Raw genomic sequence first — 17,756 nt, forward strand, 5'->3', positions numbered from 1 at the left:
TGGCTCAATCGGTTAAGTGTCCGACTTCAGCTCAGGTCATGATCTCATGGTGTGTGACTTCGAGCCCCGTGTTGGGCTCTGTGCTGACAGCTCAGACATTGGAGCCTGCTTTGGATTTTGTATCTCCCTCTCTCACTGTCTCTCCTCCCACTCATGCTCTGTCTCTCTCTCTCAAAAAAAAAAAAAAAATTAAAAAATTTAAGAAAAAAAACCCAGCTTTAGTTACCTTGCTTTCTAAGAGAGAACAATTATCAGGAAAGCAGCAAAGATAGGGAGGTTGACCAGGTACTAAAGGCTGGAGAGATCATATATACTAACCAAAGCTATTGTAAGCTGGTAAAAAGAGGTTTAACTGAACAAATTGTATGCTCTACATTTACTTCCCAAACCCTACAGATACGCTGACAACTTCCTAGGAGTTTAAGAAGCAAGACTGACAGTGGTGGCTTAGTACTACTCTACATGTTATGCATCTGGAAGTGTTTAATAAAAGAAAAACTCTAGCATTGAGAAAGTACATCCATAAAGAAAACAGGGCTTTTATGTTCTTGTATATAGTTTCCTTCTGTGCAGTTATTTAATGCTCTGAATTTCAGCTTCTTCTGAGGATACTTCCCTGAATGTTGGCTTGGTTCTGTGATCAAGTTCTATATGAGGAATGCTATGTGTTGGTGGTAAAATATATGTCACCATTTTTACAACATTAAAAAAGAAGTTAAATTATTTTGATGTCAAAACTGTCCTTGAATTGAGAGGTCTGAGGTATTCTTTCTGTTTTCTATGTGTGAACCCATAACACATTAGACTCAGGATGTGTTTTATTCTTTTAAGCCTTTCATCTATTTGAACAGAAAACTTTTGCCTCCAGTATCAATCCTCAAGAAGGAATCCCAGATAGAGGGATTTTCTAATCAGTCACGTTTGTCATCTATATTTGAGCATCACCCATCATTTTTCTCATCATTTTCAGTTTTTGTTTTTTGTTTTTTTTACAAGTCTCCACTTTTAATAGTGCTGGGCATTTTTAAATAATGTTCATTGAACTCCTGAAAACCAATAGTGAACATAGCAAAACACCCATAGAGAAATGATGCCCTGTCAGGCTTTCAATGAATAAGCATTTGCCCTGATGTGCTCTGTTGTTGGCAAACAGACTAGACAAGGATTGTCTTTGGGATGTAGCTATGTATCTATGAAACTACAGAAATAGAGGATCTTCTATGTTCCCAAATAAGAGTCAGGCCACTCTCCTTTCCATCCTCCCTCCCTTGCCTTCTCTAGAATGAATATAGATTCTATTTTTCTTGCATTCTAATGTTGGTTTATTTTCGAGAGAGAAAAAGAGACAGAGCACGAACAGGGGAGGGACAGAGAGACAGGGAGACACAGAATCCGGAGCAGGCTCCAGGTTCTGAGCTATCAGCACAGAGCCTGACTTGGGGCTCAAACTCACAGACTGCGAGATCATAACCTGAGGTGAAGTCGGACGCTTAATCAACTGAGCCACCCAGATGCCCCATATTTTGCCTCCATTCTATTGGTGACACTCTACTTAGCTTACTGTCCACTTCTAATTTGATCAGTCAGGGACTTAATCACCTTTCAGTCTCAACACCTCTATGCCTTTCCTGGGCAATAGCTGTAGTTATGATTATATTTATTTATTTTTTGAGAGACATAGAGAGACAGAGCACAAGTTGGGGAGGGGCAGAGAGAGAAGGAGACACAGAATCCGAAGCAGGCTCCAGGCTCCGAGCTGTCAGCACAGAGCCTGACACGGGGCTCCGACTCACAAACCGTGAGATCATGACCTGAGTGGAAGTCGGACGCTCAGCCCATTGAGCCACCCAGGCGCCCCAGCTGTAGTTATGATTAAATCCAGCAGTGTAACTGAGGAATTGTGAATGGGAACTGTCAATACTTCTCCCAGATTTCAATAACTAATTGTTTTCTCAAAAATTACTGTTAAAGGTAATTTTCAAAAAAGGTAAAATTGTGACTTTCATACGGATAAAAAGCGAACATGTGTTAAAGATTTTGCTTAAATCATGAAAGAAGGAACTGATAAGGTGTTTTAACTAGTTCAAAGGAGAATTTAAAAACAAATACATTTATAGTCTAGAATATCAAACTTGTGTAGATGGAGGCAAAACTGGACTTTTTCCACAGTGGGGGAGGGAAGTCAATTGCACTCAGTCAGAAAGAATTTGCATGTCTGTGGTAAGATTTATTTTGCTTTACTATTAGTTATCTACAACTTACAGTTTTAAATAGCCCTGAAAGAATCAGAATTAGGTAAGTGGGAAGGATATGCTCTAGACAGTGCATAGTTTTTCACTGTGCTGAGCTGTCAGCACAGAGCCTGACATGGGGCTTGAACGCATGAACCGTGAGATCATGACCCGAGCCAAAGTTGGACGCCTAACCGACTGAGCCACCCAGGCACCCCGTAGCTTTGTATACTTTATATACTAGACCCCTGAGGGTTGTTCTGATTGGTAGGTCTATACAACTGGCATGAGTTGCAGAAGTGGCCTTTAAATTCATAACACTGAAGAGTTGTTTAAGGTAATAGACCACTTTGGAAGACTCAGCTTCCTGTGTTTCAGTATCAGTGAGTAGCTTTCACTGATGTTCAAGAGGGAGTTGCTGACCTAACTTTTGTGTTTGGGAATATTATATCCAGGCAATTATATTATTTACATAGGCTACGCTTATCCTCTGTGAGTATGTGGTTGCCTGGGGATTTTGTGCTATTTTGGCCATTTTGGCCTTGACTTCAAGTTTGTTCTAGTTTGGCTTTTCCTTGGGCACTCTCATCATATTCATGTGTTGCTGCTTCAGACAACTTGTCTTTAGTCCATACTCTAAGCTTTATTTGCTTATTCTTGGCCAGTTGCCTCTCCTGTTGGACTCTGTCTTGTTTGATCTCCTACTACTTCTACTGCTACCAACTCATATTTACTTCACTTACTAGTAGCCCAGACAACTCAGCCTCAGCTGCCCAGGTATATGGATACTTTACTCTGCTCCCACCTGCTTTTCTTTCTTTCTTTCTTTCTTTCTTTCTTTCTTTCTTTCTTTCACATTTTTTAAATGTTTTTTAATTTACTTTTGAGACAGAGAGAGACAGAGCATGAGCAGGGGAGGGGCAGAGAGAGAGAGGGAGATACAGAATCTGAAGCAGGTTCCAGGCTCTGAGCTGTCAGCACAGAGCCCACACTGGGCTTGAACTCACAAGCGGCAAGATCATGATCTGAGCTGAAGTCGGATGCTTAACTGACTGAGCCATCCAGGTGACCCTGCTCCCACTTGTTTCAGTTGCTAAAACCTTTTGGCTGAGCCCACTGGGATTTTGTCAGAATAGCTGAAGCTAGATAATGGCCCTTCCTATACATTCTAGGAAGACAGTATATTAGACAGTATATTAGTGCCATTAGAATGGCAGCCAGGGATGGGTGGGGATACATGGAAACTACATGGTTTTTGGTGCTTCGTTGAGAAGCAGTTTGGTCTCATACTCCTAGGTAGGGGAGAGAGTTAATTATAAATGTTAAATATTTTTATTTATTTATTTTTTAGTGTTTATTTATTTAGAGAGAGAGAGTGCATGTGCAGGGGAGGGGCAGAGAGAGAGAGTGGGAGAGAGAGAATCCCAAGCAGGCTCTGCACTGTCAGTACAGAGCCTGACACGGGGCTTAATCCCAGGACCCATGAGATCATGACCTGAGCCAAAATCAAGAGTTAGTCACTCAACCGACTGAGCTCCCCAAGCATCCCATAAATGTTAAATATTTTAGATATTAGTATCTAAAAATTATATATTGTGGGTGGTAACTGATCTCTGGTATTACCTAATTCCAGTCAACTATGGCAGAGGTGAAAGGATCATGTATATAGTAGTCTTTTGAGAATCTTTTTGTTCACCTAAATGATAAAGTATTTATTGTGATTTACTGTGGGTGACACTCTGTGCCATGTATGTTACTATTGAAAGAAATAAGTAGGCTGCAAAGCTCTGGTGGAGGAATAAGGGTGTCAGATATGCAGACTGAAGACTGCAAGAGAAGGAAAAGCTACAAAAATATAGCCTGTAGCCAACTGTGTCTAATTTTAATGGATTTGAGACTACAATGATAATTGTTATTTGAACTCATAATTCCAGTTCATTTACTTTCACAATTTCAAAAATAGCAACATGTTATTAAAGAAGATGGTATTTGAATTTATTTTACTCTCTTCTAAGAATATTGACTAGTTCTCTAATGTATATAACGATACTTTGCAGAAATGTTAATGGCACTTCAATTAGATAGTTTTTCTGAAAAAAAAAAAAAAAAGAAAAAAAAGATCTCTGTCAGTTGTTAGGTCAAATGCAACAGTTTTAACCCGTTCCCGGGCTACCTTTCATGGCAGTTACTTTTAAGAAGTCTTGCAGACTCCCTTGAACGTCAGTTCAGATTCTATGGTCCTATTTCCTAGTGAAGACAGAATCTCTGGGTCTTGACCTGACTCCCTTGGGTTATAAAGAATAGAGATCCACTCAGGTGGCCTTAAGCAATAGTGGTACAGGGATTCTCAACTTTGTCACTATTGACATTCTGGACTGGATACTTCTTTAAATTTGTTAACATTTTTAAAAATTTTTTTTATTTTTGAGAGACAGAGTGCAAGCAGGGGAGGGGCAGAGAGAGAGAGAGAGAGAGAGAGAGAGAGAGAGAGAAGGAGACAGAATCTGAAGCAGGCTCCAGACCCCGAGCTGTCAGCACAGAGCCCAACACAGGGCTCGAACCCACAAACCATGAGATCATGACCTGAGCCGAAGTTGGATGCCCAACCGGCTGAGCCACTGAGGCACCCTTGGACTGGGTAATTCTTTATTGTGGGAGGCTGTTCTGTGCATTGTAGGATGTTTAGCAGCATCCTTGCTTGGCTTTTACACATTAGATGCCAGTTGCACCCCTTTTATTCTACACCCAGAAATGTGTCCAACATTAGCAAATGTCCCTTAGGTGTCAAAATCACCCCTACTTGAGTACCTTTCTTTTAAAAGATGCCCAGTGAATAAGGAAGGCAGGACTAGCAAGAGCTCTGCAGGCTCCCCTGCAAGAACAGGGAAGGAGGGTGATCAGAACTTTAAGGATAGTTCTTTTCCCCTCAGCAGAAGGCATCCAGGGCAGTGCTCTCTGGGCTTAAGAATTTTATCTCTGCTTCTGCTGCCTTTGTCAAGGCTGCATTCCTCTGCTGTCTTTCTGCTGCTGCTTGTTTGTTGCCTTCTGGTCCAGTTATTGCCCAAGGTCAACCCCTTTCTTTGTGTTTGATTTCACCATTGTTGTTACTATTCTTAAAATAATACCCAGGGCAAGAAATGCAAGCATTTAAATTAAAAATGGTGCACAGCATCCCCTCTCTCTGCAGGAATCCAGTGTTACTGGTTGCTTGCCTTTCCTACACAGATTGATTCACATCATTGTTTTTGAAGGCTGTAGAGTAACTCTGTTGTACAAATGTAACACATTCTATTCATTGAGAAAGCAAATCAATTTTGAAGGTTTAGATGTACCTTCTTATTTCTTGTTCTCCTGTTTCCTGAGGAAGATTCCTTTGATTTCTACTTCTAGTCCACACAACCTCAAGCTGTATTTGAGGGAGTGTAATAAATACTTGTTGACTACATATGTTACTGATGTGGTGTGCTGATGACAAATCTTTAACAACTACTCTCAAAAAAAGTCCTGATTTGTGGCAATTGCAGATTTTGGGGGTGTAAGTGTCCTACCAAGGTTGATTTCAAGTTAACAAAGTGACATTAGGAAGTGATAAGTTTGAGTGTTTATTAACTTTGCTTTAATACAGTTTATTTTATTGTAAGTGTATATAATTAAAATTTTAACAACTGTGTTTAACAATGGGCTTGCAGAATCCTAAAAATGGAACAATTAGCTCTCCTAACTCCGCTTCTAGCACCCACTGGTTTTGATAGTCTTGTTTCCATACAGAGTATATTGCATTGTTTGGGGTAATGTTCTCTCCAAGTGGTAATGCTGCCTCTGATTGTATTCAGTGTTGGGAGGGCCTTTAAAGGTTAGCTAGACTTACATTGCCTCAGGTGCTTGAATTCCCTTAGTGTGTTCTTGGCTAAATGTTTATTCAATTTAGGATTACCTCTTGAATAGACCATTCAGTCTTCAGACTGGCTGGTTAAAAAGCTCATGTTGAAATTTATCTCTTTATGAGCATCCACCATTTTATTTTGTATACCATCCTCACTCTCCATCATAAAAAATATATTGAATACCTCTGTACTATGACAACTTTTCCAATATTTGAAATCATTTACTGTATTTCCCATTAATATTTTCATTTTTTGGAATAAATGCCCTTAGCTCATTCAGGTATTCCAGTTCGTCTACTTCATTCTTAAAGTGTTGAAAACGGATTTGAATGAAACTCTGATAGGTCCTGACTGGCAAATACAAGAGGGGAAGAGAGGAAAACTTCCCTTGTTCTAGATACTATCCTGCCAACTAATACAGCCTAAAATTATAATAATTTTCTTGCTGGTCCCATAATTGAATTTACCAATACTGCATTTAACATTGATAAAAACTTTATTTTTTATGTACGCTGCTGTTAAGTCCTTTCTCCCTTTTATGGTACTTTTTTTTTGGAAGAGGGAAGCAAATCAAGACTGTATGTTTATTTTCACAAAACCCAGCTCCCACCTTAGCAGGATTTGTTAGGCTAATGATTTTTTAAAATAAATTTCCAACTCCTCTTGGCTTAATATGATTTAGAAACTTGATAAACTGACCAACAGTGTTTTTCCTTGATTCTGAACTGAAATGTCTGAGCATGACAAAGTGCATTCAGAGCCCAGTGCCTTTCACTTTAGTTGCCATCAGTCTATTTCTGAACACCTTTCAAGTGTTTCTACCAGTGATCCATCCACTCGCGGCCTTCGTTGTATTGAGTTTGTCCAACTGTATTCCTGAAACACCATTTCTTTTTCACGTTAACAAATTTCCTGAGGAAGAACATTTTCAAGACAAATCAGATACACACTGGGCTAAACAAATAAAAGATTTATTCACTGTAGAATTTGTATATTGTGAATCTCTAAAATGGGGACTATAATGTATCATGTTTTATAAACTTGTTTGGTCATGGAACACTTTATTTCTTTTAGATAAAATAGTATGGCTAAAAGTAAATTGTTCTATGTGGGTTGAGGTACAAGGGTGAAATACGGAGGAACTGCTTGGAAGTTTTCAGAACTTTAGCTGAGATCGGCCAACGTTAATTAGGAAAGTGGTTTCCAAGTTGCGGGAGTAGGGTTTGAGGGATGTATAGAAAGGAGGTGGAGGAAAAGAAGGAGAACAAAACATCGTGTAATTGGGGTTACTCCAGGTAGGACTTTAAACTGGAAGGCAAATTAGAATGCCAGGCAAGTAATACAATTGTGTGAAGTTTGTTAGACTAGAATATTCTATCATCAGATTGGAGTGTTAAGAGCCAGATAAAGCATTTAAATGTATTTTTTTTTATAATTTTTTTTAACGTTTTATTTATTTTTGAGACAGAGAGAGACAGAGCATGAACGGGGGAGGGGCAGAGAGAGAGGGAGACACAGCATCGGAAACAGGCTCCAGGCTCTGAGCCATCAGCCCAGAGCCTGACGCGGGGCTCGAACTCACGGACCGCGAGATCGTGACCTGGCTGAAGTCGGACGCTTAACCGACTGCGCCACCCAGGCGCCCCTAAATGTATTTTTTAAAAGCACTTTGCCAAACAAAGCAAATCTTTGTGTGTTATTTAGTCTGGTCTATGGGCCAGACTTTATGATAGCAGCTACCTAGTTCAGTCACACACAAATTTCCTCTTCTCATTTTTGGAGAAAAATTGAAGTACTTATATTTTATATAAATGTTTTCCTTTTCAATACAATTATTCTGCCTCATTAATGCTGTTTAGTTTTCTTTCTGACACATTTCAAGGTTTGCAGACTATCATTATGTTGATTAACAATATTATATTTTTATTTCCTTAAAAATATGATCTTTACTCTTTGTTTCTTTGATGATCTACCATGGATAGAGCAATCATAATAGAACTTAAATAGTAACTAGACGTAATTAGTTACAATAAATATTTAAGGTATATCAAATCCTTTTTCTAAAAAATGTTTATTTCTGAGAGAGAGAGAGAGAGAGAGAGACAAAGTGAGTAGGGGAGGGGCAGAGAAAGAGGGAGACACAGAATCCAAAGCAGGCTCCAATGTTTCTTTATTTTTGATAGAAAGAGAGAGAGAGACAGACAGAGCGTGAGTGGGAGAGGGGCAGAGAGAGAGGGAGACACAGCATTTGAAGTAGACTCCAGGCTCTGAGCTGTCATCACAGAGCCCAAAGTGGGGCCCAAAGTCATGGACCACGAGATCATGACTGAGTTGAAGTTAGATGCTTAACTGACTGAACTACCTCGGTGCTCCTATGGTCTACATCAAAGCCTTTAAAAAAAAATTTTTTTTTTCAACGTTTATTTATTTTTGGGACAGAGAGAGACAGAGCATGAACGGGCGAGGGGCAGAGAGAGAGGGAGACACAGAATCAGAAACAGGCTCCAGGCTCTGAGCCATCAGCCCAGAGACCGACGCGGGGCTCGAACTCACAGACCGTGAGATCGTGACCTGGTTGAAGTCGGACGCTTAACCGACTGCGCCACCCAGGCGCCCCTCAAAGCCTTTTATGTAAAGTCTGCATCAAGTGACCTAATAATATATAGGTAAAATGAATATCCTCAAGACTTCAAAGGTAAATCTGGAATACAGGAAGCTTAGAAAATTTTTTCTTATGAAAGTAGAAAAAATAATTTCTGATAAAGTTAGTATACATTCATTGTGAGTCATGTTATCTGTATGATATTCATATGGATTTCTTATAATTTAATAATTTCTCTTTTTATACCTCAAGATTATTTTCAGTGCCTTAATAAATAACTTTGCAGTGAATACTCTAATATATAAGTCTTTGTGTGTGCTGCTGATAGTTACTTATAGGTGGAATTGGTGATTCAAATGTTGTATAAACATTTGTACACCCATAATGCTTATAGTCAAATTGCACATTAGAGAGTGAATCAAAGTGCTGATCTGTTAGCACTCTCACTGACCTTGTAGGGAGCTCTTGATGGGATGCAATAGAAAGATAGTATAAGATAAGTATCCTGGGTGGCTCAGTCAGTTAAGAATCTAACTCTTGATTTCTGCTCAGGTCATGATCTCACAGTTTGTGATTTCAAGCCCTGCTTTGGGCTGTGTGCTGACAGCATGGAGCCTGCTTAGGATTCTCTCTCTCCCTCTCTCTTTGCCCCCCTTTCTCTCTCACAAAATAAACAAATAAACATTTAAATAAAAAAAGGGTAGGATAAGGAATTAGCAAATGATGTTTAAGAATATTGTAAACTTTTCTTGATTCTTTTTTTTTATTTAAAAAAAATTTTTTTTTAAAAAATATTTATTTATTTTTGAGACAGGGAGAGACAGAGCATGAATGGGGGAGGGTCAGAGAGAGAGGGAGACACAGAATCCGAAACAGGCTCCAGGCTCTGAGTGGTCAGCACAGAGCCTGACGCGGGGCTCGAACTCACGGACCACGAGATCATGACCTGAGCCGAAGTCGGATGCTTAACCGACTGAGCTACCCAGGTGCCCCGTAAACTTTTCTTGATTCTAATAAATACTTAAGTGAACTCTTTTCAGAATTCCTTCAAAGTCTGTTAATTTTTTCACTCTTTAGCTCAAATCAGTAATGTTTTGGTGGACCATGTTTTCACAATCTTTTTTTTTTCCCTTTCATTTAATGAATGAACTTTAATTTTTTTTTCCCACTTCTGGCTCCTGGTTCAGTTTTTGTGCTATAGAGGGAAAAACTATGGTAGTCTCCTAAGTACAAAAGAGTATTATAATTATAATAACCATTCTTAAAACACTTATTGTATTATTGAAGCTTTGTCCTGAAGGCTTCTCAGAAACTTTGGTTTCTGTTGCCCTTATTCTTTGGGGAGCTGGATTTAAAACCTAGCCAGAAATCCATCAACATTCTACTGTATTTTTTGGAGTAGCTGAAGAATTGCTTAGTTTGAACTTTAGTGTTCACATAAAAACACGATTTCACTGAGAGATGAACTAGTTTTAAAAACATGAAGCAAAATATGATTTAACTGTGTGTGTGTGATTTGTCAATTTCCCCATTTGGTTGGTTTTCTGCTGCCTGCAAGATGGCATATTGACATAACCCATAAGCTCAGCTGGGAGAATTTATGATAATATTAATGACAGTGGATTTGACTGTAACTTAGAAAGAACAATCCCTGTTTTAAGGGTTTTCAAAGAAGTGAGGTGTTTCCAAGGAAGAAAGTTTAGTAGTGTGATTTAGCAAACTGCTTTTATTGCTGTAAAATAAAGCTATAGTCTTAAAAAAAAAAACACCCTGTGGAGTTCTCTTTACATTAGTGGTACTCCTTATTAATTAGCTGGATATAGTCTTTTAAACCAGTTTCTTTTTGGGGGGTAATAACTGGATTAATAACCATTATATAACCATTTAAGAACTTAGAAGTGGCTTTTTCTATTCTTGAATGCTGTTGAACTTCCTGCTTGTAAAATATGATTTTGAACAGATTATTGGTAGTAAACCCACCTTTAAGTTGTCCCTTTAGGTCACAACCAGCTCATAATCACATGCTTTCTAGAATGGACCATCTGGCCACCTACACATTGTAAAAGCAGCTTGAGAGGTGGAGTGCTAGTCATTCCTTGCAAAATTAGAGTTTCTTACTTTGGGACCTTACTTTGGGGCCAACTTTGAAGATGGTCTTCCCATCCTTCCCACTTCTTAAAGTACCTTATTTATTTGGAATCTAGGTTTTCTTTATCATTTTTGGAAAAGAGAGAAATTTAAAAAATATAATAAGCTAATGTCAGGAATTTGTTCAAGATAGCAATTTTCAGAGCATGACAAAGTCAATTCATACTCTGTAGTTGCTTGGTTGCATGCTTAATAATCAATCCTTGAGGACACCAGATATATTTAGGGTTCCTTGAGTTACTGTGACTAGTATTTTTCCAATATTTCTTATATTGAACATAGCTATTGCTTTCCCATAATACCAATCTTTCTTAGAAAATGTATCAACCACTTTCTTCTTGGCTCCCTTTGCTGCCTTTTGTAAAGCACTTGTTCTTGCTAACCACCATGGTGTTGCTCAGAGAACCAACAGGGTGTGTTTCTTGTAAATTCAGTTTAAAAATTTTGGCAAGATGATACTGTCTCATTTTTTGTTACTTTAGCAGCTGAATAGAATTTCATTAAATGGATGTGTAATTAAAAAAATACTCTCAGTGGATGGACACTGGGTTCTTTCTCATCTTAAAACCTCTTTTAAACATATGGGAATATACTTTGGTGAAGAAAAGGGAATATTCAAAATTTGCTTATGTTTTTCATCTTCCTTGATCAGTTCTGTTGAAGTGCTGAATACTTTTTATGTTTTCTTTCATCCTATAGCAAACCCAGACGGTTAGCATTCATTTGTGTGAAAGACACCAGTTTAAGACCAAGGCAAATACTTGAATCTCAGTGTGATTACTATTAAAGCCATTAAAAGTGTCATCATCAAATGCTGGAGTGTTTTTGCACTACTCCAGTCTGAAGACTTCTCTGAAACTGGGGATTGCAGATCAGCTGGTGGAAGAACTCTAGGAGCTCTAGCTTCCTCATGAGATAGTGGAAAACCTTTATTAGCTCCTGGAGCCTGCCCCATCTTTCGGTACCTTTAGGATCATTAGATTAGGATTTATTAGAGTAGACTATTCATGTTTGTATTCTTATTTGCAGGATTTTAAGAACTGGTCTGGACTGAAGAAAACATGTATTATAGAATACCTTTTATATGATTATTTGCTTTTATACACTTCATACTTTTCAAGAACTCATAGTTGGCTTCTAATTATGAGAGAGGTACATTTAAAAATAATCATAAAATTACTTTCTTAATGGCTGTTGCATTCCTTGAGCCTTGACTATGAAAATCTTATTGCTATAATTAAGGCAGAATTTGAAATTGAATATTAAACAAGTTGTAGCAAATTGAAGGATTAGTTTACTTTCTTAAGAAAATCATTTGTTGAGAGAGTTCTTCAAGGGAAGTGATCATCATATCCAAGTCACCAAACTCTTTATGAGAAGAATTGAAACTGAAAAATGTTCCATGGGAACAATATTCTTATTTAACTACATAATTACAGAAGGCAATTCTCATAATTCAGCCAGACCTAAGTACTTAGTGTGGCATATTGTAAATTTTCAAAAAATATGTTTCTCATATATTTGGTAGTAAGTATATTTAGTTCTTCAGAATACTATAGGAGCTGGTAAATGACCATCCAGCTCTAAAATATAATTTTGTAGCAAAAACATAGAAAATATTCCCCAAGGAATTATAGGACTAAATTCAATAAAAATTAGTAGCTAAAGGCATTCAGTGTTTTCACTTGATAAACTGCCAAATATTTATTTTCATATACTATTTCAACATATAAGAAGTAATGAATGCTAGATAAAGGATATAATCATTGAACACTTATAGAGCATATAAACCTATTTGCATGCTGACTGGGAAGTAAATTATACTGCTGGGTTTGAACTGATGTGCTGATTCAATTCAAGTTCATCAACATGATAGAATATATTCCAGTTCTAGAAATGAGAAAGAATATTCACATGCAGGTCATGGTGTAACATAGTAGTAATAAAATGTATTAATTGTGCCAGAAAACTCAGATATTGGACCGTAGAAGCAGAATCACATAGGTGGAAATGCTGTATAATCTAAGTTCTCTGAAAGATTCCCACATATTTGTATTGGATAAAATTTCTCTGTGATCTACGCACTAATATTTCAACCAAGACTCTTATTTGTTGTTTGAAGTATATAAAAAAACAGATTTTCTTGGGACATTTTTTTGTTATATTTACATGCAGAAGTCCAAATAGATTGCTAGATAATTTGAGGAGACATTTTAAAAAATTCTTTTTTAATTTTTTCAATGCTTATTTATTTTTGAGAGAGAGAGAGAGAGAGAGAGAGAGAGAGAGAGAGCACAAGCAGAGAAGAGGCAGAGAGAAGGGGGAGACACAGAATCCGAAGCAGGCTCCAGGCGGCTAAGGGGGCCATCTACTGTAGAACAGTACTGTGTCTGGAAAAAAGTAGGTATTAGTTCTAATATGTGATGCACAGTGTGAACACATGCATGCAGTATTTTATTGAGCTTTAAAGGAAATATTGACAAACTAGAGCACTTCTAGAGGATTGCGATGAGGATGAAAAGCATCTGACATTTGTCTTGTAGGAATAGTAGCAGAAGAAAATGGGAGCATTTAGCTTGAAAAGGCAAGAGCTAGAGATGGTGGTAGTGACGTTAAGGAAAGCAAGGTGGTAGTCTTCAAATGTGTAGTGGACCATTTATACTTAAAACTGCAGGGTATAACTTGGATCCGGGAGGGAAAAATTAACAGGGAACAAACCTTTGCATTTCACTGACCCCTGCCCTTCATCCTGCTCAACAGCAAGATTGTTTAAAAATGGCTTCATTTTGATGTGATGGGCTTCTCATCATTGGGAGAGTTCAAGAATTACAGTATGAGTAATTATGAAATGCCTATTCTGTGTCAAACTTTGTTAGGTGAACGAAATAATATGATGTAATCTTTATCCTTGAGAGCTTATCATCTAGTAAGAGGAAACACACATGTAATAAGCATAATTAAATGTTATCAGTTCTCTGAGAGCAGTCTATGTGGAGAAGAGTCATCTAGGGGAGACTTTATGGGAGGAATTAACTTTGAGTTTAACAATGCATAGGTGTTTGCTGGTGGAGGGAGTTTGAAAGGAAGGAAAATGTTCACATAATGTCCTGTCAAAGACTTTGTAGGAAGGCTTTTACCTTTGGCATCAGTGTGCTACGTAGATAACCCTTATGGCCCGTTATAGTTCTATAACTCTACCAAGTGATTGCCTTCTTAAAAAACTTTACAAAGAGAGAAACCTAACATTGCATTCTATTCTTACTTTTGCCTTGGGTTGAATAGAAATTGTCATTTCTATTAATATTTCTTGTATAAAGGGTGAGAGAGACAGAATCATTAAAACTCTTTGGGAAATGCCTGTTGGCATTAAAGAGCGCTTGTTCCAAGTGAAGACAGATTCCCTCTCCAGTCCTCTTTTCTTCTCCCTCGGGCATCTCTGCATATTCTATAGTTGACTACATTCACTGTTCTTTATTCTGTGTGGCAAGATGTTACAAAGAGGGTCACTCATATCTCTGTGTCTTGCTTTGTGCCCAGACACACTAATCTTTTTGTTAAGCCATGGTTGGTCACCTCAGTCTAAACCCTATGAAACCTCTCAGGAAAAGTGGCTTGAGATGAACTTTTTGTGACAGACAGCCATCAGTTCAAAGCCTGTGCAGTGTCAGGGTTGAAGGAAACTATAATGGTCCATGAGAAGAGGCTCACAGGGGGTCCCTTTTCAGGGCAAAAGGACAGATGTTTTTCTCTACTTGAGATATACACAATACACAATAGTTCCAGTACTTGCTTCTCAACCATGCTGCATGCACGCTTTCTTCATGATGGGAATGTACACTTTTTATAGACCCAGTGGGAGGAAATTTACTCATTGTTACTGTTCTTTTCAGCTGTTTTGTTGGTAGGCTAAGACTGTCCTTTTGTAGAATGACAAAAAGGGGACTTAGTAAAACATTGGCTCCATAAAAAGGGTCATTGTATATACATGTACCTTCTGTGTAAAAACTAATTTTCTATGTTAAACACAATCAAAGGAAAGTTCAACAACCAATAACTCTGGGTCTCAATTATTTGTGGTACGAGATATCAATGGTTTTTACTGTGCTAACACATACTGAAATTTTTCATAGAGAAAGTTAATTATCTCTGTGTTATATAAAAAGATATACAATTTAGTGTTCCTAGACAATTCGTATTATAGCCATGTGTTCTGCACTAACCTACTTAAATAGTCATTATACCAGTTTTACTTGCTGAATTTAGTAATTATTTTCTGGTTATATATAGAATATGATTTTCCCATTAATAGTTTCAAGAACCTTAAGTACTTAATTTAATTCTAACAAGGAAGAGATGGTTTTATATATTTCTCTGAATATTTTAGCAAAAATTAACTGGTAAGATAATTTGTAGCATTTTTAAGAGATTGCCTCATTCCCCTAGGTCATTTTGGCATATTTTCTATGTATTTAATAATATTAATATAAAATATTTGCTGAAAGAATCTTTATATGTGTTTGTTGTATGGAAGATAATTATCTGTTTTCCATAGTTGTCAACTAATCTGTAGAAATGATTTCTTCCTTTGTAAACCAGACTAAAGCTAAAGAAAGTAGCTGTTAATTTATTAGAATCTTATTAAATTATCTATTTTTCTTTTAATTTCTTTTTGTTATATCCAAAATTGGAAATTTGAGATGAAAGTAATCTGTACATAGAAAATTAGGATTTCTTAATTAGAAAATCATAGAAGTAGATTTTGAATTGAATTTTGATTATTAAGAATTTTTAAAATAAAAAAATAAAACAACTGATAGGAAAATAAAAGATGCCTTGAAAAATTTGGGATCATGCCGTGTATATATAATGAAACATAATACACAATGATTGGTCTTTTAAAATTAATTAATTAATGTTTTACTTTACATCCAAGTTAGTTAACATATACATGATGATTGATTTTTAAAGTGAGTGGTACTGATTGTAGGTACTATGAATTCAGAGGAGAGAGGATTCAGATCTGTGTGTCAGGTAATGCTGCTATTTATTTATTTATTTATTTATTTATTTAAATTCAAGTTAGTTAACACACAGTGTAGTCTTGGCTTCAGGAGTAGAACTCAGTGATTCATCGCTTACATATGACACCCAGTGCTCATCCTTAATGCCCTCCTTAATTAATGCCCATCATGCATTTAACCCATCCCCTCACCCATCTCCCATATAGCAACCTTCAGTTTCTTCTCTGTACTTAACAGTGTCTTATGATTTGCCTCCCTCTCTGTTTTTATCTTATTTTTCCTTCCCTTCCCCTGTGTTCCTCTGTTGTGTTTTTTAAATTCCACATATGAGTGAAATCATGTGATATTTGTCTTTCTCTGACTGACTTATTTCACTTAGCATAATACCCTCTAGTTCCATTCAAGTAGTTGCAAATGGCAAGATTTCATTCTTTTTAATTGCCGAGTAGTATTCCATTGTATATATAAACCACATCTTCTTTATCCATTCATCAGTTGATGGACATTTGGCTCTTTCCATAATTTAGCTCTTGTTGGTAATACTGCTATAAACATTGAGGATGCATGTGCCCCTTTGAATCAGCATGGGTAATGCTGCTTTTTCCTATGTATTGAAGAAATGCTCTTTGAAAATTCTTTAGTTTATTTATTTATATGTATGTGTGTATAACTAAAATTAGAATTTTTAGGTTTATAATTGATCTCACATTAACTATATCATTAACTATATGATCTCTATAGCAACCTAGACAGCAGATACAACAGTGACTATCATTATTTTCATATAAGAAAACTGAGGCCCAGTGGTAATGCCACTTGCCTAAGAAAGAGGTGTCAGCCTTTTCTTTTTTCTGATTCTTAGTATAGGTCTTCTGATATACAGAGTGACGATTTCCTTAAAATAGGATTGTTGATACATGAGAAAGATTGTCTGTAGTACTTGAAATAATATTGGAAATTCTTGGGCAGACATAATTGCTTGTGACCAACTAATTATATCTATTAAGAAGTAATAGTTATATAAAAACATTGTTTTGACAACTTGGCATTTATTATCTTCTAGCAAGAAAGAAATACAAAGGTAGCATTAATTTTCTATATATTAATGATTATTTAACAGCCTAATTTACTGATGTAGTTCACTGCTGATTGGATCCTTCCACAGGACCGTATAATGCTCTGTGTGGCTCTTAGCTGGGTTTCTACTTTGTGTCCTTGCCTGGAATGTTCTCTACTCTTGTTCTCTGCCTGGCAAGTGCCCACCCTTCCTTCGAGAACCACTCAAGTATCAGTCCAGATGATAAGGCTCTAGGCCCAGTTAGAAGCTCCATGAGGGCTTGATAGATCATTCTCATAGTAATAACCTCTTCAAATCTCAGTTATTTATTTCTGGGCCTATCTAGTCTACCCAGTGGCTCCCTCACAGTTCATACTCAGTATGCATTTGATAGAAAAACTCTGTTTTCAAAGAACTTAATGAAGAGTTGGAAAGTAAATACAAATATCAATGAACTCATATTATAGAGGTGATTATTTGATTAATCCTAGATAATACTCTCTTAATTACCTCTGTTTCTATATCCTATATGTGTGTGTGTGTGTGTGTGTGTGTGTATATATATATAATTTATTGTCAAATTGGTTTCCTTACAACACCCAGTGCTCATCCCAACAGGGGCCCTCCTCAATGTCCATCAACCACTTTCCCTCTCTCGCACTCCCCATCAACCCTCAGTTTGTTCTCAGTATTTAAGAGTCTCTTATGGTTTGCCTCCTTCTATATCCTTTAATGGAGTTGGATTAAATGATTTCCAAAGTAAATGGCCTTACATGGCCAAATTTGACCTTATATGGCTTTTAAATTGCTTTA

The 17,756-nt window shown here is 37.0% G+C and overlaps 1 protein-coding gene and 1 pseudogene across 18 annotated transcripts in view; one reads left to right on the forward strand and one right to left on the reverse strand.

The window, feature by feature from the left end:
- The window catches only part of COL25A1 (collagen type XXV alpha 1 chain), a 470,156-nt gene that overhangs the window by 12,873 nt on the left and 439,527 nt on the right, over window positions 1-17,756 (forward strand). The window lies entirely within an intron of this gene.
- Window positions 9,987-11,418, reverse strand: LOC121031379 (40S ribosomal protein S3a-like; annotated as a pseudogene).

This window comes from Herpailurus yagouaroundi, unplaced genomic scaffold (genome assembly GCF_014898765.1).
Source record: "Herpailurus yagouaroundi ecotype Mexico unplaced genomic scaffold, PumYag 28, whole genome shotgun sequence".
Taxonomy (NCBI): Eukaryota; Metazoa; Chordata; class Mammalia; order Carnivora; family Felidae; genus Herpailurus; species Herpailurus yagouaroundi.